A 23,472-nucleotide genomic window follows, 5' to 3' on the forward strand; every position below is an offset into this window, starting at 1 on the left:
TTGCCGGGGAGTACTCAAGTGAAGCATCTCTACCAAGTACCTATCACAAACTCATCTCTTGCATTTACATTATTTGCCATTTGCCTCTCGTTTTTCTCTCCCCCACTTTATAAACAAAATTCACAAAAATATTTGCCTTTCTTTATTTTTCCTTTTTCGTTCGCCCGTTTCTTTCGCTTACTTTCTGTTTGCTTCTGTGGGTTAGTCTACTTATCCTTATGGCTAGTCCTATCGTATGATCATTACTCCCGAGAGCGAGGTTCTTAACTTTAAACAAAATGAGGGAGAAAACTTAAAAGATGCTTGGTATAGAATTTGCAATGCTCAGAATAAATCTACTCGTAAGCAATCTACTACCTTTCTACATCGCAATTTTTATATGGGTATTTACCCTTGGAATAGGTATGTTCTTGACACCATCGTAGGTGGAAATTTCTTGGATAGCCATACCGTTGATTCTTACGGTGCTTTAATAAATTTCGTAGGCTCACCCCCACTCATGGTTAATGGAACTACTTTAACTTTGGAACATGTGATACGTAGGCTGGATATTATTGAAAATAAAGTTGCTATGGTAGAACTCATTGAAAATTTGGATAAAAAGATCCACAATCAAATCACTCAATATGTATCCAAGGTGGGAATGACTTTGAAAAATTTAAAGGAGAAGGAACCCATAGTTCAAGAAAAACTAGATCATGATTCCGCTAGAATTGGCAAACTAGAGGATGTTATAACCAACTTGGATTCCTCTTTTGCTGCTGTTCAGAACACACCAAATTTTTAACACAATAAGGCCACTAATCTTGTTTATGTTCCTAAAAACAATGGTGAACCATCTAGTAAGAGAGATGAAAATCTTAAAATGTTGAGTGTTCACCCTACCTATCTTGATATCTTAAAAAACCTATCATCACTAATTATTATCTTTGTTGCCTATATAGGAGTATAATTATTGATAAAATTAAAGAACTCCCTAGTAATGATGATGGTATGAGTGGTTTGAGCACTAAAGATGACAATACTTGATTCTATTGCCTTACGCCTAGCTAAGCTTGTTAAACAATAGCGTTTGTTGGGAGGCAACCCAATGAATAAATTTATTTTTGCTTTTTAATTTCTGTTTTGTTGAGTCCACACCATCATGATTCTGTTATTATTGTGTTATTTATGTTTTAATTAGTTCTTGTGCCAAGTAGAACCTTTATGATTAGTTTTGGTGATAGTTGCTTAATCATGCTAAAAAGACAGAAACTTTGTGCTCACTAAATTATTTTTAGTTCCTATACAAAAAGAGATTTTGAGTTGATTCTTTTTTCTGCTTATTGATATGCAAATTTCCCTAATTTTCATAATTGTTTCATAATTGTTAGGGTAACATAGGTATACAAAATATACAGATTGCTACAAACTGTTCTGTTTTTGACAGATTCTGTTTTTGTTGTGTTGATTGCTTATTTTGATGAAACTATGGCTAGTATCGGGGGGTATGAGCCATAGAGAAGTGAGAATACAGTAATATAACATCAATATAAATGGAAATTAAGTTTACTACAGTACCTAAAAAGTTGGTGGTTTGTTTTCTTATGCTAATGATATCACGAGTTTCTGTTTAAGTTATGTGCTGTGAAGTTTTCAAGTTTGGGTTATGTTCTTGTTAACAATGGTATAAAGAGTGGAAAGAGCCTAAGCTTGGGGATGACCAAGTCATCCCAAGCGAAATTCAAGGACACCAAAAATCCTAAGCTTGGGGATGCCCCGGGAAGGCATCCCCTCTTTCGTCTTCAATCCATCGGTAACGTTACTTGGAGCTATATTTTTATTTACCACATGATATGTGTTTTGCTTGGAGCGTCGTGTATTATAGGAGTCTTTTCTTTTCATTTTATCACAATAATCCTTGCTCCACACCTTTTTAGAGGTACATGCACTCATCGTGAATTTGTTAGAATACTCAATGAGCTTCACTTATATATTTTGAATTAGGCAAGTTAGCTCGCATGTGCTTCACTTATATCTTTTTGAGCTAGACAGTTTTGCTCCCGTGAGCTTCACTTATATCTTTTGAGATAGATAATTTTTTCTAGTGCTTCACTTAAATCTTTGTAGAGCATGGCGGTGTCATATTTTGTAGAAATAAAAACTCTCGATTTCACTTATATCATTTTGAGAGCGCTCTCACTAAGTAACTTGGTAATTTGCGTGTGTTATGAAATTAGTCCTAAATATGATAGGCATCCGAAGAGGATATAATAAAAACATTCATATTCAAGTGCATTGATTAGTAAGAGAAGTTTGATTCCTCATAATTAGTTTTGAGATATGGATATGGTAATATTAGAGTTATGATAGTAGGGTGTTGTGAATCTAGAAATACTTGTGTTGAGGTTAGTGATTCCCGTAGCATGCACGTATGGTGAACCGCTATGTTATGAAGTCGGAGCATAATTGATTTATTGATTGTGATCCTTTGTGTGGTGGTCGGGATCGCGTGATGGTTCACTCCTACCAACCCTTCCCCTAGGAGTAAGCATTTAGCACTTTGTTTCGATTACTAATAAAACTTTCGCAATAAGTATATGAGTTCTTCATGACTAATGTGAGTCCATGGTGTAGATGCACACTCACCCTACCACCATTGCTATCCTCTCTAGTGCCGCGCAACTTTCACCGGTGCAGAAAACCACCATATATCTTCCTCAAAACAGCCACCATACCTACCTATTATGGCATTTTCACAACCATTCTGAGATATATTGCCATGCAACTTCCACCGTTCCATCTCATGACATGTTCCATCACTTTCATATTGATGATCGCAAGATATCTAGGGAGATATTTCAATGTCATACGCTAAGCTAGATCGTTGCACATCCCGGTACACTACGGGAGGCATTTCATATAGAGTCATTATTGTTCTAAGAATCGAGTTTAAGTAAATAACAGTGTGATGATCATCATTATTAGAGCATTGTACCATGTGAGGAAATAATAAAAGAGGCCAGCGAAGCCCAAATAAAAAAAGAGGCCAAAGATGGCCACCAAAAAAATGGGAAAAAATGAAATGAAAAAAGGAGGCTGATACATCTCCGTCGTATCTACTTTTCCAAACTCTTTTTCCCTTGTTTTGGACTCTAATTTGCATGATTTGAATGGAACTAACCATGACTAACGTTGTTTTCAGCAGAATTGCCACGGTGTTGTTTTTGTGCAGAAATAAAGTTCTCGGAATGACCTGGAAATTTACGAGGATTTTTTGTGGAATATATAAAAAATACTGGCGCAAGAATCAACCGGAGAAGTGGAGCGAGGGACCCACAAGCCCACAAGGCGCGGCCCCCCTGGCCACGCCTAGCAGGCTTGTGGGGCCCTCAGGGCTCCACCGCCTCCAACCTCAGCTCTATTTAGTCCATTTTTTGCCGAAAAAATCAAGGAGAAGAGTTCATCGCGTTTTACCATACGGAGGCGCCGCCACCACCTGTTCTTCCTTTGGAGGGCAGATCTGGAGTCCGTTCTGGGCTCCGAACAGGGGAGATAGTCGCCATCGTCATCACCAACCATCCTTCATCGCCAATTCCATTATGCTCTTCACCGTTCGTGAGTAATCTCATCGTAGGCATGTTGGACGGTGATGGGTTGGATGAGATCTATCATGTAATCGAGTTAGTTTTGATGGTGATTGATCCCTAGTATCCACTATGTTGTGAGATTGATGTTGCTACTAATTTGCCATGCTTAATGCTTGTCACTAGGGCCCGAGTGCCATGATTTCAGATCTGAACCTATTATGTTCTCGTCAATATACGTGTGTTCTTGATCATATCTTGCAAGTTGTAGTCACCTACTATGTGTTATGACCCGGCAACCCCGGAGTGACAATAGTTGGAACCACCCCGGAGATGACCATAGTATGAGGAGTTCATGTATTCACTAAGTGCTAATGCTTTGTTCCGGTTCTATATTAAAAGGAGAACCTTAATATCCCGTAGTTTCCATTAGGACCCCGCTGCCACGGGAGGGATGGACAATATATGTCATACAAGTTCTTTTCCCTAAGCACGTATGACTATATACGGAATACAGGCCTACATTACATTGACGAACTGGAGCTAGTTACATATCTCCCCATGTTATAACTATTGCATGATGAATGTCATTCGACATAATTATCCATCATTGATCCAATGCCTACGATTTTTTCCTACTTGTTCTTGCTACGTTACTTTTCCGCTACTGATGTCACTGCTGCAACTGTTACTACTACTGCTGTCACTGCTACTGTTACCATTGCTACTTTGCTATCACACTACTTTGCTACTAATACTTTGCAGCAGATACTAAGTCTTTCAGGTGTGGTTGAATTGACAATTTAACTGCTAATACTCAAGAATATTCTTTGGCTTCCCATTGTGTCGAATTAACAAATTTGGGTTGAATACTCTACCGTCGAAATTTTTTGCGATCCCCTATACTTGTGGGTTATCAAGACTATTTTCTGGCGCCGTTGTCGGGGAAGCATAGCATTATTCTCTGAGTCACTTGGGATTGAAGTCTGCTGATCACTATGAGGAATCCGAGAGATCCAAAAACTGAAGTCTTGACCTCAACTACGAGGACAGGTAAGGAACTTTCATCTAGCTCTGCACTTGATTCACCTTCAGTTATGAGTAATTTTGCGACACCACCTCCTGCTAGAAATTTTGATGTGTCGCCTGTGCTTGATGATGCTACTTCTGCTATCCATGATGCTTGCGATGATGCTTTGCTTGATACTGCTTAGCCACTAGGTGCATTCCTTGATGCACAAATTGCTAGAGTTGCTCCTGAATGTGATGATACTTCTGAAACTGCTGAGATTATTAAAGTAGAACCTGCTATTTCACCTGTTAGAACTAGCTCTCCTAGATATGAATTGCCTGATATACCTGAGGGTTATGTTATGGAGGGAGAGATAGCTGAGGACTTTCTTGCTTGTAAGGATAGCTATGATGTTGAGAATTTACTACGCATGTGGAAAGAAAAATCTCGGAACGCTAGGATGAAATATGACCCGAAGTTTGCTACTTCGCCTATCTTTGTGACCAATAAGGATTATGAATTCTCTGTTGACCCTGAGTTAATCACTCTGGTCGAATCTGATCCTTTTCATGGTTATGAGTCTGAAACGGTTGTAGCACATCTTACCAAACTGCACGATATAGCCACCCTATTCACGAGTGAGGAAAAGATCCGCCACTACTATATCCTTAAGCTGTTTCCTTTCTCGCTAAAGGATGCTGCTAAGACTTGGTTCACTTCTCTTTCTCCTGGTTGTGTGCGTACTCCCCAGGATATGATCTACTACTTCTTTGAGAAATATGTTCCTGCCCATAAGAAACAAGCTGCCTTGCAGGAAATATATAACTTTATGCAAGTTGAAGAAGAGAGGCTCCCACAAGCTTGGGGGAGGCTTGTCCAGCTGCTGAATGCTTTGCCTGATCACCCTCTTGAGAAGAATGAAATACTTGATATCTTCTATAATGGACTAACAGATGCTTCTAGGGACCACCTAGACAGTTGTGCCCGTTGTGTTTTCAGGGAACAAACTATGGAACAAGCTGAGATTCTATTGAATAATATCTTGTGCAATGAGAATGGTTGGACTATTCCCGAACCACCTCCGAAGCCAACTCCGAAGAAAAGAGGTATTATATTCCTCAGTCCTGAAGATATGCAAGAAGCTAAGAAATCTATGAAAGAGAAAGGCATTAAATCTCAAGATGTCAAAAATCTACCACCTATCAAAGAGATCCATGGTCTTGATAACCCGACACAAGTAGTAGAGGTAAATTCTCTTCGTAGTTTCAATGAGAGTGATATTCCTTTTGATAAACCTGCTAGCTTATGTCTAGATGAATTTGATAACTTTGTTGCCAAACAACAGAGTTTCAATGATTATGTTAGCAGACAATTGGAATAGAATGCTCGCATGCTTAGTCATTTAAGTGCTTGTGTGGATAGAAATGTCAATGATCTTAAGCTTCTGAGTAAACATGCCTCTATGGTTACTACTCAGGTAGAACAAGTACTTAAGGCTCAGAATGACTTGCTCAATGAGTGGAATGACAATTCTGTTAGAGTCGTCACTAGAGGCGGTAGAATGATCGAGGAACCTTTGTATCCTGAGGGTCATCCTAAGAGAATTGAACAAGATTCTCAAAGAGTTAGCACTGATGCACCTAGTCAGCCTAGGAAGAAAAAGAAAGATGATAGGAACTTGCATGCTAGTAACCCTATTGATGTTACACCCGAGAATCCAAACGATGTCTCTGTTACTGATGCCGAAACACAATCTGGTGATGAACATGAGCCTAGTGATAATATCGATAGTGGTGTTCATGATGATGCTCAACCTAGCAATGATAAGGATGTGGAGATTGAATCTGTTGATCTTGATAACCCACAACCTAAGAATAGGAGATATGATAAGAATGACTTCATTGCTAGGAAGCATGGTAAAGAAAGGGAACCGTTGGTTCAGAAACCCATGCCCTTTCCTCCCAAACCATCCAAGAAAAAGGATGCTGAGGATGTTGAGCGATTTGTTGAAATGATTAGACCTGTCTTTCTGCAAATGTGTTTGATAGATATGCTCAAAATGTCTTCGTATGCTAAGTACATGAAGGATATTGTGACTAATAAGAGGAGGGTACCTCAGGTTGAGATTTCCACCATGCTCGCTAATTACACCTTCAAGGGTGGAACTCCTAAGAAACTAGGTGATCCCAGAGTGCCCACTATACCTTGCTCCATTAAAGGCAATTATGTTAGAACCGCTTTATGCGATCTTGGAGCTGGTGTTAGTGTTATGCCTCTTCCTCTTTATCATAGACTTGAATTGGAGAAGTTGACTCCCACTGAAATCTCTCTGCAAATGGCCGACAAATCAACTGCTTTCCCTATTGGCATTTTCGAGGACGTGCCTGTTGCGGTTGCTAACGTTACTATCTTAACGGACTTTGTTATTCTGGATATTCCCGAGGATGATGCCATGGCGGTCATCCTTGGAAGACCCTTTTTAAACACTGCAGCGACTGCAAAGGCAATGTCACTTTCCATGTTAACGGTAATGAGCATACGGTGCACTTTCTGAAGAAACAATATTGAGTACATTGCATCAATGCTATTGAAAAAACTTCATCGATTCTTATTGGGAGCTTTGAATGCCCTATACCTACTGTAAAGATGAAGTATGATTCGCTTGTCGGGGATATGCACATCCCATTGAGGGAACCTAGTGACTATTCGAAAATTCTCCTTTTTTTATGCGATACAAAAAAGTTTGTCAAGGAGACTTGATCAACCTCATTGACGGATTTATTTTGATGACCATGGGATGGATGAATCAAGGAGTGACAACCCTCTTTTCCAAACCTTTACCTTCGGTTGCTTAGAAGAAAAATGATAGATTTAGCTTTAGTTTTTCCTGTTTTCTGCTTTTTGCGTCTCGTAGAAAAGTGTCCCGAAAATAAAAGTTCTTCAAATGCCTTGAAAATCAAGTATGATTTTTTCTGGAATTTTTAAAAAATTCTGAGACAGAGAGCTAGTTATGGGGATGCACCAGTGGGCCACAAGCCCAGGAGGCGCGGGCACTGATGTCCGTTATGCTACTACACAAAAGACCTTCCTGTGGCGCCAGTAATGGGCACGTTGACGACACCAGGAATCCTTCTGCGTTGGTGTTCCCTCGAAGCGGAGAGGATGATGTAGCACAACGGAGGTAAGTATTTCCCTCAGTTTGAGAACCAAGGTATCAATCCGACGGAGCAGTATCTCAAGATCCTGCACAAACACAAAAACTTGCACCCAACTCTATGAAGGGGTTGTCAATCCCTTATAGATTGTTTGCCAAGTGAGAACTGAAAGCAACAAAGTAACAAAGCAAAGTAAAAGCGGAGTTGTAAACGATGGATGTGAATAGACCCGGGAGCCGTAGTGTTTACTAGTGGCTTCTCTCATGAAAGCAAGTAGACGGTGGGTGAACAAATTACTGTCGAGCAATTGATAGAATTGTGCAGAGTCGTGACGTATCTATGAAATGATTATTTCTATAGGCATCACGTCCGAAACAAGTAGACCGATACTTTTTCCATCTACTACTATTACTTCACACGTTGACCGCTATCCAGCATGCATCTAGTGTATTAAGTCCATAAGAACAGAGTAACGCCTTAAGCAAGATGACATGATGTAGAGGGATAATCTTAAACTAATGATAAAAACCCATCTTTTTACCCTTGATGGCAACTGCTTGATGTGTGCCTTGCTCCCCCTACTGTCACTGGGAAAGGTCACCACATGACAGAACCCAAAACCAAGCACTTCTCCCATTGCAAGAATCACAGATCTAGGTGGACAAACAAAACCCAAGACTCGGAGAGACTTACAAGGATATCAAATCATGCATATAAGAAATCAGCAAAGACTCAAATATATATCATAGATAATCTGATCACAAGTCCACAATTCATCAGATCTCGACAAACACACCGCCAAAGAAGATTAAATCGGTTAGATATCCATGAAGATCATGGAGAACTTTGTATTGAAGATCCAAGAGGGAGAAGAAGCCATCTAGCTACTAACTACGGACCCGTAAGTCTGAAGTGAACTACTCACGAGTCATTGGAGGGGCGATGATGATGATGAAGAAGCCCTCCAACTCCAAAGTCCCCTCTGGCAGGGTGCCGGGAAGGGTCTCCAGATGAGATCTTGCGGAAACGGAAGCTTGCGGTGGCGGAAAAGTATTTTCGAGGATCCCCTGATTTTTTGCGGAATATTTGGGAATTTATAGGCCAAAGACCTAGGTCAGCGGGCGGCCAGGGAGGCCACAAGCCTGCCCACCGCCGCCTCCCCCTGGTGGCGGAGTGGGTGCTTGTGGGCTCCCTGGAGCCCACCTGGCTTGGCCCAAAAGCCCCCTGGACTTCTTCCGTTCGGGAAAAAAATCATTTCGGAGTTTTTCTTCCGTTTGGACTCCGTTCCAAAATCAGATCTAAAAAGAGTCAAAAACACGGAAAAAACAGGAACTGGCACTTGGCACTGAATTAATAAGTTAGTCCCAAAAATATATAAAAAGGTACATAAAACATAAAAAGAAGGCAAGATAACAGTGTGAAATCATCAAAAATTATAGATACGTTTGAGACGTATCAAGCATCCCCAAGCTTAACTCCTGCTCGTCCTCGAGTAGGGAAGTGATAAGAATGAATTTTTGATGCTTTCATGCTACCTAGCATAGGTGTCCTTTGTAATTCCTCTTATGTGACGTGAATGTTCAGATCCATTAGATTCAAAACAATAGTTTTCTATTGACGTGGAAACAATAATAATTCAGTCAAACTAGCAAAGTAATCATGAACTTTCAAAATAACAAGGCCAAAAGAAAGTTATCCCTTCAAAAGCATATAGTCTGGCTATGCTCTATCATCATTGCACAATGAATTTAAATCATGCACAACCCCGGTATTGGCCAAGTAATTGTTTCACACCTTTACTTTCTCAAACATTTTCAACTCTCACGCAATACATGAGCGTGAGCCATGGTTGCTCACGAAGATAGTCATATTAACTAGGCATATCAATGTGCTGTGGAATGTGGTGGAGGTTGCAAGAAAAAAAAGGAGAAGATAGTCACATTAACTAGGCATATCAATGAGCTGTGGAGATGCTCATCAATAGATATCAATGTGAATGAGTAGGGATTGCCATACAAATGATGCACTAGAGCTACAAGTATGTGCAAGCTCTTAAAGAAAACTAGTGGGTGTGCATCCAACTTGCTTGCTCACGAAGACCTAAGGCAAATTTGAGGAAGCCTATCATTGGAATATACAAGCCAAGTTATATAATGAAAATTTCCCAGTAGCTATATGGTGGTGACAAAACGAGAGACTCTCAATCATGAAGATCATGGTGCTCAATATGCAGAAGTGTGGAAAAAGTGGTAGCATTGTCCCTTCTCTCTTTTTCTCTCATTTTTTTATTTTGGTTGGCTCTTTGGCCTCTTTTTTATGGGCTTCTTTGGCCTCTTTTATTTACTCAAATGGGACAATGCTCCAATAATGATGATCATCATACTTTAAACTCAAAACTTAGAGCAATTTTGACTCTATATGGAATGCCTTTGGTAGTGTACCGTGGCAATGATCTAGCATGGCATAGACATCAATGGAAACATCATGCTAGCTATCTTACAATCATGCAAAGGCAAAGTAGACATGGTGGCATATGTCATGGTGGTATTTGCATGGCAATATATCTCGGAATGGCTTTTGAAAAAGCTATAGTAGGTACATATGGTGGCTGTTTTGAGGGAGGCTAATGGTTGGTTTTGTGCACCGGCGAAAGTTGCACGACACTAAGAAGATAGTGATGGTGGAAGGTGAAAGGGCATCTAAACCATGGACTCAACATTAGCCATGAAGAACTCATATACTTGTTGCAAAAGTTTTATTAGTAATCGAAACAAGGCATTCAACGCATACTCCTAGGGGAAGGGTTGGTAGGTATAAACCATCGTGCGATCCCGACCGCCACGCAAAGGATGACAATCAATATACTAGTCATGCTCAGACTTCATCACATAGCGGTTCACCATACGTGCATGCTACGGGAATCACTAACTTCAAGACAAGTATTTCTAGATCCACAACACCTTACTAGCATGACTTCAATATTACAATAACCACAACTCAAAACTAATTGAGATGAATCAAACTTCTCTACTATTCAATGCACATGAAGGTGGAAGTTTTCGTATCCCTTTGGATAACTACCCCTTTTGAGACTACTTTCAAAGCATAGATCAACTACCAAGCCACGCACCGCTGCGCTTTAAAAGATATAAGTGAAGCACATAGAGCAAAAGTATCTAGCTCAAAAGATATAAGTGAAGCACATGTGAGCTGAATTGTCTCCCAAAAGATATAAGTGAAGCTCGACAAAATCACGGTGTGTGCATGTATAGCTCTCTAGGTGTGCAGCAAGGATGATTGTGACACAACAAAAATAAAAGACTCCTATGATACAAGACGCTCCAAGCAAAAACACATAACATGTGGTGAATCAAAATATAGCCCCAAGTAACGTTACCGATGGATTGAAGACGAGAGAGGGGATGCCTTCCCGGGGCATCCCCAAGCTTAGGCTTTTACGACATCCTTGAATCTCTTGGGGTGCCTTGGGCATCCGCAAGCTTGATCTCTTGCCACTCTTTATCTTTTTGTCCATAAGAACTTCACCCAAAACTTGAAAACTTCACAACACGAAACTTAAACAGAAACTCGTGATAACATTAGTACAAGAAAGCAAACCACCACTTCCTTAGGTAATGTAGAAAACTTAAATTCTACTTGTGCTTATGTTGGGTTACTATACTTTAAATCTTCCATGGCTAATACCCCCGATACTATCCATAGTTTCATCAAAATAAGCAACCAACACAACAAAAACAGAATCTGTTAATAGCAGACCAGTCTGTAGCAATCTGTATGTTTCGTATACCTATGGTAGTTAAAAAATTCTGAAAAATTACGACATCCTGAAGAATTTGAATAGAAGTCAGAAGCAAAGAGAATCAACTCAAAATCTCTTACAGAAAAAATGAAAATTCGTTTCGTGAGCAGAAAGTTTCTGTCTTTTCCAGCGTGACCAAACGATCATCCTCAAGACTAATCATAACGGTGTTGCTTGGGACAAACGCAAAAAGAAACACAAAAAACACAATCATAACAGAATTATGAAAGTGTGGAAAACACAAAACAGAAAGAAAAATGATAGATTCGTTGGGTTGCCTCCCAACAAGCGCTTTTGTTTAACGCCCTTAGCTAGGCGAAAGTGATGGAATCACGTATAGTCATCTTTGGTACTCAAAGCATAAGTAGCCCTCGTCATAGATTCATAAGGCAATCTTATTTTCTTTCTAGGAAAGTGCTCCATGCCCTTATTTAAGGGAAATTGAAATCTACTATTCCCTTCCTTCATATCGATGATAGCACCAATAGTCCTTAGGAAAGGTCTACCAAGAATAATGGGACATGAAGGATTGCAATCTATGTCAAGTACAATGAAATCCACGGGTACATAGTTCTTATTTGCAACAATAAGAACATCATCGATCCTCCCATGGGCTTCTTGACGGTAGAATCCGCAAGATGCAAATTAAGAGAACACTCTTCAAACTCATGAAAACCAAGAATATCACATAAATACTTTGGATTCGCGGAAACACTAGCACCCAAATCACACAAAGCATTGCACTCATAGTTTTTTATCTTGATTTCGATAGTAGGTTCCCACTCATCATGAAGTTTTCTAGGTATAGAGACTTCTAGTTCGAGCTTCTCTTCAAGAGATTCCATCATAGCATCTACGATATGTGCGGTAAAGGCTTTGCTTTGGCTATAAGCATGTGGAGAGGTTGCAATGGATTGCATCAAAGAAATGCATTCAAACAAGGAGAAATTATCATAATTGAATTCCTTGAAATCCAAAGTGGGAGTTTCATTACTACCCAAAATTTTGACTTCTTCTAATCCACTCCCCACACCTTTATCATCAAGATAGGTGGACTCCGAATCATTGGGGCGTTTTTCAACCAAAGTGGATTCATATGCAGCCCCTCCATAAGTAGGTTTGACACGCGAAAACAAAGATTCAAGTGGAGACACACCAAGCACTTTAAGATCTTCGCGATTTGCATCACTAGAGCGCACCCTTTTAAACCATTCATGGCTAGCGCGAATTTGGGCGGTTCTTTCTTTGCTCTCATTCATGGACATACGCATAGCTTTCAAAGTTTCATCCAAGTTGATCTTGGGAGGAGCGCATCTAACTTTCAAACAATCAATATCATAAGACATCCTATCAACGCTCTTAGCCAAATCGTCTATTTTGAGTAGTTTTTCCTCTATGGACGCATTGAAAATCTTTTGAGAGTTGATGAACTCTTTGATATTACTCTCTAGACCAGAGGGTAATTTGTTGTGATTTCCATAAGTGTTGCCGTAGGAATTTCCATAGTTGTTAGAGGAGTTACTAGGAAAAGGCCTAGGAACATAGTTTCCTCTAAAAGCATTGTTGTTGCCAAAATTGTTCCTACCAACAAAATTCACGTCCAAACTAGCGTTGCTACTCTCAATCAAAGAAGATTGTGGCATGTCATTAGGATCTACGGTAGCATTTCTACTAGCAACCAAATTCATCAACTCGTCCATCTTAGCACTAAGCGAGTTAATCTCTTCTATAGTGTGCACCTTTTTGCTAGCAGGCAACCTTTCAGTGTGCCACTGAGAGTAGTTGGTCATGATATTGTCTAGGAGTTTTGTAGCGTCTCCTAACGTGAATTCCATGAAAGTTCCACCTGAGGCGGAGTCCAATATATTGCGAGAAGCAAAATTCAAGCCAGCGTAAAAGATTTGTATAATCATCCACAAGCAGGACAATTTCTAATCATAAGCTTCATCCTCTCCCAAGATTGTGCAACGTGTTCATGATCAAGTTTCTTGAAATTCATGATATCGTTACGTAAGGAGATGATCTTAGCTGGCGGAAAATACTTGGATATATAAGCATCTTTGCACCTATCCCAAGAAACGATACTATTTTTAGGCAAAGAAGAAAACCAAGTTTTTGCACGATCTCGCAACGAGAAAGGAAAATGTTTCAACTTAATCACATTATTATCCACATCTCTTTTCTTTTGCATATCAAAAAGCTCAATGAAGGTATTGATATGGGATGTGACATCTTCACTAGGAAGGCCAGAGAATTGCTCTTTCATAACAAGATTCAGCAAAGCTGCGTTGATTTCATACGATTCCGCACTAGTGGCGGGAGCAATCGGAGTACTAATAAAATCATTATTATTCGTGCTCGAGAAGTCGCAAAGTTTGGTGTTTTCAGACATGATGTCTTCAACAAACAAACAAGCACACAAGCAAGCGAGAAACCGGCAAAGGAAAATGGCAAGGGCAAAAGAAAACGGCGAAGAAGAAAGGCGAATGAAAACGGCAAATGTGAAGTGGGGGAGAGGAAAACGAGAGGCAACTGGCAACAAAATTAAATGCAAGAGAAGAGTTTGTGAGACCTACTTGGATAGATCTTGATTTCTCCTCCCCGGCAACGGCGCTAGAAATGCTTCTGATGTTCATTATGCTACTGCACACAAGACCTTCATGTGGGGCCAGTAATGGGCACTTTGACGACACCAGGAATCCTTCTGCGTTGGTGTTCCCTCGAAGCAGAGAGGTTGATGTAGCATAGCGGAGGTAAGTATTTCCCTCAGTTTGAGAACCAAGGTATCAATCCGGCGGAGGAGTATCTCAAGATCCTGCACAAACACAAAAACTTGCACCCAACCCTATGAAGGGGTTGTCAATCCCTTATACATTGTTTGCCAAGTGAGAACTGAAAGCAACAAAGTAACAAAGCAAAGTAAAAGCGGAGTTGTAAACGATGGATGTGAATATACCCGAGGGCCGTAGTGTTTACTAGTGGCTTCTCTCAAGAAAGCAAGTAGACGATGGGTGAACAAATTACTGTCGAGCAATTGATAGAACTGTGCAGAGTCGTGACGATATCTATGCAATGATTATTTCTATAGGCATTACGTCCGAAACAAGTAGACCAACACTTTCTGCATCTACTACTATTACTCCACACGTCGACCGCTATCCATCATGCATCTAGTGTATTAAGTCCATAAGAACAGAGTAACGCCTTAAGCAAGATGACATGATGTGGAGGGATAATCTCAAACCAATGATAAAAACCCCATCTTTTTACCCTTGATGGCAACTGCTTGATGTGTGCCTTGCTGCCCCTACTGTCACTGGGAAAGGTCACCACATGGCAGAACCAAAAACCAAGCACTTCTCCCATTGCAAGAATCATAGATCTAGTTGGCAAAACAAAACCCAAGACTCGGAGAGACTTACAAGGATATCAAATCATGCATATAAGAAATCAACAAAGACTCAAATATATATCATAGATAATCTGATCACAAGTCCACAATTCATCGGATCTCGACAAACACACCGCCAAAGAAGATTACATCAGATAGATCTCCATGAAATCATGGAGAACTTTGTATTAAAGATCCAAGAGAGAGAAGAAGCCATCTAGCTACTAACTACGGACCCGTAGGTCTGAAGTGAACTACTCACGAGTCATTGGAGGGGCGATGATGATGATGAAGTAGCCCTCCAACTCCAAAGTCCCCTCCGGCAGGGTGCCGGGAAGGGTCTCCAGATGAGATCTCGCGGAAACGGAAGCTTGCGGCGGCGGAAAAGTATTTTCGAGGCTCCCTTGATTTTTTGCGGAATATTTGGGAATTTATAGGCCAAAGACCTAGGTCACGGGGCGGCCACGTGGGCCACAAGCCTGCGTACCGCCGCTGCCCCCTGGTGGCGGAGTGGGGGCTTGTGGGCTCCCTGGAGCACACCTGGCTTGGCCCAAAAGCCCCCTGGACTTCTTCCGTTCGAGAAAAAATCATTTCGGGGTTTTTCTTCCGGTTGGACTCTGTTCGAAAATCAGATCGAAAAAGAGTCAAAAACACGGAAAAAACAGGAACTCGCACTTGGCACTGAATTAATAAGTTAGTCCCAAAAAGATATAAAAAGGTACATAAAACATACAAAGAAGGCAAGATAACAACGTGAAATCATCAAAAATTATAGATACGTTTGAGACGTATCAGGCACCCCCCTGGCCGCGCCTACCAGGCTTGTGGGGGGCACGTGTCACCCTCCTCTTATTGTAGCTCCCATCTCCTTCTCCTACCTCCAGAAAAAATCGTTCTACAGCTCAAACCCGTGTTCTTTCTCTTCTTGCTGCAATTTTTGATCTCCTTGTGCAAAGCCCCATTCACCAAACTACTTTGAGGAAATTGTTCCTTGGTATGTGACTCCTCCGTTGGTCCAATTAGTTTTTGCTCTAGTGCCTTATTCGTTGCATATTTTTGTTGCCTTGGTGACCCCGTTCTTGAGCTTTGCATGCTAATTTTAGCTGTTCCCAAGTAGTTTTGATGCGTGATATGGCCTCTAGGCACTTGTAAGAGTAGTTTTTATGAGTTTCGTTGAGCCATGATCACTTTTCTTTTGAGTCACTAAAAATTTCAGAAAAGGAAGATGCTCAGGAGAAACTACCATGGTGGTTCCTCAAGCAAGAAGGGTCCCCGTCTTGCGATTCGGGAGCCCGATCCTTACCAACACAGGAACGCACAGGTACAACCATGTGAATGGCCTTCTGATGAATTCATGATTGAGGCAGGTTTCAAAGACGAGTTTGATACACTTGTTAACAACGTCGGACTCGACGAATTCATCTCCGATAAATGTGAACAATATGCTACTCTCACTGCCTCTTTTGTTCGTAGATTCAAATTTTCAGCTGGCCGTGACACATCCATACTGTTTGACATGTACGACAAATCGTATACCATGGATTTAGAGGATTTCAATAGAATTTGCAAGATACCTGATTGGGGTAGTCTCGATGATCCTCCTAAGTCCTCGATTAGAGATATTATCTATAGTATAACTGTCGGAGAAACTAGAGATATTATGCAGGCTACCATGGGGAGCATTCATTTTCCTGCCTTGCATTACTTTGCCCTCTTCATAGGTAGATGCATTAAGGGAAAGATTGAGCATTGTCACCTTTGCGCACCCGACCTTAGTATTCTTAAGAGCGCAATAACGGGGGATAGAAGTTTCAACATGGGAGCTATAATAGCGAGGAGGCTGAATAATAATGCTAATGAAGGGGATTTCTTTGGTGGGATCTATGCCACTCGCATAGCAAATTTTCTTGGAGTACCTATCAGCGAAGGAGATCCCCCGCTCCATACAGCTTTCCTTGATCGCGCCGCTATGACACGTTATCAGTTCCTTGAGAGGGATAATGAAGCCCTCCTATATCGGTTAATATTTAACCGGCAGCGTGTTTTCCATATTACCCTTCGTGCTCCTGCCTTCTTTGACTTTCAAGTAAAACGGAGATACTACATAACCAGAGGAGATGCAGAGGAGTATGAGAGGGAGGCAAAGGCTGCTCGCCTCCGTGAGGCAACTATTCAGGCGGTAGCTATCGCGTTCCCGTACAACCCCCATTATGATTTTGGATATCTCCCGGACCAGCCTTGGGAGTAGACCAACTTTGGCCAAAAGCCTAAGCTTGGGGGAGTACGTGTTTCTCACCGACTTTATATTCATGCTCACACTTTCACTTTGTTCGTCAGTGTTCACACTTTGCCACTTTATCATCCATGCTAGTTTATTTCTTTTTCTCGCTTTCTTCTCGTGTGTTTGTCTAGTTTGAGAAAACCCAAAAAGATTTCTTGTTCTTCTTTTGCTTGTTGGGAGCTTTCCCGTGTAAATAGTTTTATTTTTCTTTGGGTCAAGGTAGAAGACCATGGTTACAATGTTTAGTGGCTCTCGCATGCATATCTGTTTATCTGTCAAAGAGCCATATTACTTTGTCTTCTCCTTTGTGTTTGTTTGCAGATTCCAGCGTAGTCCAATGCACGAACACTCTTATTATTGTTCACAATCATTCGGTCGTGCAAGTGAAAGGCAATAATGACGACATATGACGATGTAAATGAGCCTGGAAAAGCTGGTATGAACTCGATTTATTTTGTTTTTGTAAATATGACTAGCTGATCATTCCTAATTCAGCTTTGTTACGAGAGAAACATGTTTGCAATGAAAACTTAGAGATCATAGTTTCTGATGCCATGCTTAATTAGCTAGGAGGTTATAATGGTTTGTCTTGGATGCCAACATGAATTTTGAGATGATCATGATGTAGTATGATAGGATGGTATCCTCCTTTTAATGATTCAAGTGGCTTGACTTGGCGCATTTTTACGCATGTAGTTGAAACAAAATCAACATAGCCTCTATGATATTCATGTTTATGGTGATTTATGTCCTACTCATGCTTGCACTCAATGTTGGTTAATCTGAATGCATTTTGATGACTGTTGTCACTCTCTAGTTGGTCTCTTCCCAGTCTTTTGCTAGCCTTCACTTGTACTAAGCGGGAATACTGCTTGTGCATCCACTTCCATAAACCCAAAGTTGTTCCATATGAGTCCACCATACCTACCCACATGCGGTATCTACCTGCCGTTCCAAGTAAATTTGCATGTGCCACTCTCTAAACCTTCAAGAAATAATCTGTTTTGCATGCCCGAACCGCTCATGTGGCGACAATGGGTGATCAGTATCTTCCATGCTAGGCGTGTTATCCTCGATACGTGTTTATTCACTATCATTCACGAGAAAGGGGCCGGTAATTGGAATGCCCAGTTCCATGCTCAAATCGAAAAGATAATTGCAAACAAAACTCCCCCTGGATTTATGTTGGTATGGACGGCACCTGAGTATTCGGCTAGACGTGGAGTGTGATTGATTGGTGGTGGGGGAGTCAAAACATTACTTTTCTGTTGGGGAACCGCCTATAGTATGTGTATAATGGAAGATGGTGAAAACTCTTGGTCATCGCGTTGACAATGAAAGCATGCCACCCAAAATTATTTATCTCCGTCTTCAAAGCTTGAGCTTCGGCACCCGTGCAAATCAATGCTTCCCTCAGCGAAGGGCCTATCTATTTATGTTTCTGTTGAGTCATCCTTTTCCTATAAAAGCACCAATTAGAGAGCACCTCTATCATTTTTATGCTTTGGTTTTAATGGTTATTGAGTATGACTGTGATTGGATCTTCTTTGCCATGAATTACAATATTCAGTCAGCCCTTGGTCTTTGAAGGTGCTCTGCATTTATGTTTTGCGGTCTCAGAAAGAGCTAGCGAGATACCACATGTTCATATTGCTTCATGATTGTTTTGATTGAAGTGTTGACGTTTGAAACTTATCATTATTGCTTGCTAGTTGATTATGCCATTGATATGAGTTCCTCTTGAGACCTAAATGTCATTGCTTATGTGGTTAGCTTATGATCTTGCGGAAAATCTGAATATGAGTTAGACATAATTGCAACAACAAGATCAAATAGAGTTCATAAAAGTTTTTCTTTTGTCTCTTTCAGTTTGTCAGCTGAATTGCTTGAGGACAAGCAAGGCTTTAAGCTTGGGGGAGTTGATACGTCTCCGTCGTATCTACTTTTCCAAACTCTTTTGCCCTTGTTTTGGAGTCTAATTTGCATGATCTGAATGGAACTAACCCGGACTAATGCTGTTTTCAGCAGAACTGCCATGGTGTTGTTTTTGCGCAGAAATAAAAGTTCTCGGAATGACCTGGAAACTTAAGAGGATTTTTTGTGGAGTATAAAAAAAATACTGGTGCAAGAATCAACCGAAGGAGTGGAGCGAGGATCCCACAAGCCCGCAAGGCACACCCCCCTGGCCGCGCCTAACAGGCTTGTGGGGACCTCAGGGCTCCACCGCCTCCAACCTCAGCTCTATTTAGTCCCTTTCGTGCCGAAAAAAATCAAGGAGAAGAGTTCATCATGTTTTACGATATGGAGGCGCCGCCACCACCCGTTCTTCCTCTGGAGGGCAGATCTGGAGTCCGTTCTGGGCTCCGGAGAGGGGAGATCGTCGCCATCGTCATCGCCAACCATCCTTCATCGCCAATTCCATGATGCTCTTCACCGTTCGTGAGTAATCTCATCATAGGCTTGTTGGACGGTGATGGGTTGGATGGGATCTATCATGTAATCGAGTTAGTTTGACGGGGATTGATCCCTAGTATCCACTATGTTCTGAGATTGATGTTGCTACTACTTTGCCATGGTTAATGCTTGTCACTAGGGCCCGAGTGCCATGATTTCAGATCTGAACCTATTATGTTCTCGTTAATATATGTGTGTTCTTGATCCTATCTTGCAAGTTGTAGTCACCTACTATGTGTTATGACCCGGCAACCTCGGAGTGACAATAGTCGGAACCACTCCCGGAGATGACCATAGTATGAGGAGTTCATGTATTCACTAAGTGCTAATGCTTTGTTCTGGTTCTCTATTAAAAGGAGAACCTTAATATCGCGTAGTTTCCATTAGGACCCCGCTGCCACGGGAGGGATGGACAATAGATGTCATACAAGTTCTTTACCCTAAGAACGTATGACTATATACGGAATACGTGCCTACATTACATTGACGAACTTGTGCTAGTTACATATCTCCCCATGTTATAACTGTTGCATGATGAATGTCATCCGACATAATTATCCATCACCGATCCAATGCCTACGATTTTTTCCTACTGGTTCTTGCTACGTTACTTTGCCGCTACTGCTGTCACTACTGCAACTGTTACTGCTACTGCTATCACTGCTACTGTTACCATTGCTACTGGTGCTATCACACTACTTTGCTACTGATACTTTGATGTAGATACTAAATCTTTCAGGTGTGGTTGAATTGACAATTCAACTGCTAATACTCGAGGATATTCTTTGGCTTCCCCTTGTGTCGAATCAACAAATTTGGGTTGAATACTGTACCCTCGAAAACTGTTGTGATCCCCTATACTTGTGGGTTATCAGAGGCCAAAGAGCCCAAACAAAAAAAATGAGAGAAAAAGAGAGAAGGGACAATGCTACTATCGTTTTCCACACTTGTGCTTCAAAATAGCACCATGTTCTTCATGATAGAGAGTCTCTTGTTTTGTCACTTTCAAATACTAGTGGAAATATTCATTATATAACTTGGCTTGTATATTCCAATGATGGGCTTCCTCAAAATTGTCCTAGGTCTTCGTGAGCAAGCAAGTTGGGTGCACACCCACTAGTTTTTATTTTTGAGCTTTCATACACTTATAGCTCTAGTACATCCGTTGCATGGCAATCCCTACTCATTCACAATGATATATATTGATGGGCATCTCCATAACCCATTGATACGCCGAGTCGATGTGACCATCTCCTCCTTTTTGCCTCACAACCTCCACCGCACTCTATTCCACATATAGTGCTATATCCATGGCTCACGCTCATGTATTGCGTGAGAGTTGAAAAAGTTTGAGAAAGTAAGAGTGCGAAAAGAATTACTTGGCCAATACCGGGGTTGTGCATGATTTAAATTCGTTGTGTGGGGATGATGGAGCATAGCCATACTATATGATTTTGTAGGGATAACTTTCTCTGGCCTTGTTATTTCAAAAGTTCATGATTACTTTGCTAGTATGCTTGATGTATTATTGTTTTCATGTCAATTTTAAACTATTGTTTTGAATCTTATGGATCTGAACATTCATGCCACAATAAAGAAGTTACAAAGAACAAATATGTTAGGTAGCATTCCACATCAAAAATACGGTCTTTATCACTTCCCTACTCGAGGACGAGCAGGAGTTAAGCTTGGGGATGCTTGACACGTCTCCAACGTATCTATAATTTTTTATTGTTCCATGCTACTATATTATCAACTTGGGATGTTTTATATGCATTTATATGCTATTTATATCATTTTTGGGACTAACCTATTAACTCAGTGCCTAGTGCCAGTTTCTGTTTTTTCCGGTATTTTGACATTTTTCAGATAAGAATATTAAACGGAGTCCAAACGGAATAAAACCTTCGGGGTGATTTTTTCCATAACATAAGGGATCCAAAATACTTGAGAACCAAGGAAGAGGGCCACGGAGGAGGCCACGAGCCCCCTAGACGCGCCCCAGGGGCGCGCCTAGCACGCTCATAGGCCCCCCGTGACTCCTTTGCCCTACCTCTTTCGCTTATAAATTCCCTAAAATCCCCAAACCAACAAAGAGAGCCATGAAAAAACTTTTCCGCCGTCGCAAGCTTCTGTTTCGGCGAGATCACATCTGGGGACCATTCAGGTGCCCTGCCGGAGGGGGATTCGGACACGGAGGGCTTCTTCGTCAACACCATTGCCTCTCTGATGATGCGTGAGTAGTTCACCACAGACGTTCGGGTCCATAGCTAGTAGCTAGATGGCTTCTTCTCTCTCTTGAATCTTCAATACAAAGTTCTCCATGATCTTCATGGAAATCTATCCGATGTAACTTTCTTTTGCAGTGTGTTTGTCGAGATTCGATGAATTGTGGATTTATGATCAGATTATCTATGAATATTATTTGAGTCTCCTCTGATTTCTCATATGCATGATTTCGTACCCTTGTAATTCTCTTCGAGTTATGGGTTTTGTTTAGCCAACTTGATCTATAATTCTTGCAATGGGAGAAGTGCTTGGTTTTTGGTTCATACCGTGCGGTGTCCTCACCTAGTGACAGAAGGGGTAGCAAGGCACGCATCGTGTTGTTGCCATCAAGGGTAAAAAGATGGGGTTGATATCATATTGCATGAATTTATCCCTCTACATCATGTTATATTGCTTAAAGTGTTACTCTGTTCGTTATGAACTCAATACACTAGATGCATGTTGGATAGCGGTCGATGTGTGGAGTAATAGTAGTACATGCAGAAAGTATCGGTCTACTTGTCTCGGACGTGATTCCTATATGTATGATCATTGCCTTAGATATCGTCATGACTTTGCGTGATTCTATCAATTGCTCGACAGTAATTCATTCACCCACCGTAATACTTGCTATCATGAGAGAAGCCTCTAGTGAACACTATGCCCCCCGGGTCTATTTTACACATTATATATTCAGATCTACATACAAAAATACCAAAAATACCTTGCTGCACTTTTATTTATTTATTTATATTTACCTATTATCACTATCAGATCTCACTTTGCAAGTAATCGTAAAGGGATTGACAACCCCTTTATCGCGTTGGGTGCAAGTTTGTTTGTCTTTGCGCAGGTGCCTTGGTGCCTCATCTTGATACTCCTACTGGATTGATACCTTGGTTCTCAAACTGAGGGAAATACTTATCTCTATTTTGCTGCATCACCCGTTCCTCTTCAAGGGAAAAACCAACGTAAGCTCAAGAAGTAGCAGGAAGAATTTCTGGCGCCATTGCCTGGGAGAATTCAAGTGAAGCATATCTACCAAGTACCTATGACAAACTCATCTCTTGCATTTACATTATTTGCCATTTGCCTCTTATTTTCTTCTCCCCCACTTCTATAACAAAATTTACAAAAATATTTGCCTTTCTTTATTTGCCTTTTTCGTTGGCCCCTTTCTTTCGCTTACTTTCTGTTTGCTTGTGTGGGTTAGTCTACTTATCCTTATGGCTAGTCCTATCGCTATGATCATTACTCCTGAGAGCGAGGTTCTTAACTTTAAAAAAAATGAGGGAGAAAACTTCAAAGATGCTTGGTATAGAATTTGCAATGGTCAGAATAGATCTACTCGTAAGCAATCTACTACCTTTTTACTTCGCAATTTTTATGTGGGTATTTCCCCTTGGAATAGGTATGTTCTTGACACCATCGTAGGCAGAAATTTCTTGGGTAGCCATACCATTGATTCTTATGGTGCTTTAATAAATTTGGTAGGCTGATACGTCTCCAACATATCTAAATTTTT

The sequence above is a fragment of the Hordeum vulgare genome, chromosome 2H (genome assembly GCF_904849725.1).
Source record: "Hordeum vulgare subsp. vulgare chromosome 2H, MorexV3_pseudomolecules_assembly, whole genome shotgun sequence".
Taxonomy (NCBI): Eukaryota; Viridiplantae; Streptophyta; class Magnoliopsida; order Poales; family Poaceae; genus Hordeum; species Hordeum vulgare.